Source organism: Penaeus monodon, chromosome 32 (genome assembly GCF_015228065.2).
Source record: "Penaeus monodon isolate SGIC_2016 chromosome 32, NSTDA_Pmon_1, whole genome shotgun sequence".
In the NCBI taxonomy this organism is placed as follows: Eukaryota; Metazoa; Arthropoda; class Malacostraca; order Decapoda; family Penaeidae; genus Penaeus; species Penaeus monodon.
Window position 1 is genome coordinate 37,784,342 of NC_051417.1, and position 606 is coordinate 37,784,947.

At 39.8% G+C, this 606-nt stretch overlaps 1 protein-coding gene across 1 annotated transcript in view; it reads left to right on the forward strand.

Moving 5' to 3' along the window:
- LOC119593863 (chorion peroxidase-like) overlaps positions 1-606 on the forward strand; it is a 39,506-nt gene that overhangs the window by 1,250 nt on the left and 37,650 nt on the right. The gene's annotated exons all lie outside the window — the stretch shown is intronic.

Here is a 606-nt window from a genome sequence, read left to right on the forward strand (position 1 = left end):
CAGCGTTTAATTCATACAACAGTATTTAGTTATGATTTAAGCCCAATACTTACTAAAATATTGACAATTATTAAAGAAAAATGTAACCAGCTGTGAAAAACATTCAGACTGAGGCACATCAAACTAAGGATATATTTGTCAAAGTGTAATTTCTGAATAGGGTAGTCATGCCTACAGCCTATATTTACTTTATAACACAAGTTAGATCACTTAAAGTTTTGTTCGGCCTTCCGTCTGCATCCTCCCGGAACTGCATCGCGGTGAAGCAACCTGGCTTTCCCGGGAGCACGTAGGTCAGGAACGGCAAGCAAATCCTGGTGATCTCAACGCTCAGCCTGAGCCCTGCTGCCTCTGCGAAAAAAAAAAAGTTCTCGTTCAGCGACGATCAAATTCAGAGATATAAGGAGAATAGTCTGGCCGGGGCAACTGTACTCTGCTTGTCAAGTGTGTTGGTGGCTACAGTGACAAGAACAACAAAGTGGGAGAATATAATCCTAATCATATAAAGAAAAGAAAAAAAGATTGCAAAAATCCAGTTTCGAATGAAAAAAACAAGAATAATACAGCCGTCCTTATCACTGTTTACACCTGAAAATGATAGCGCTG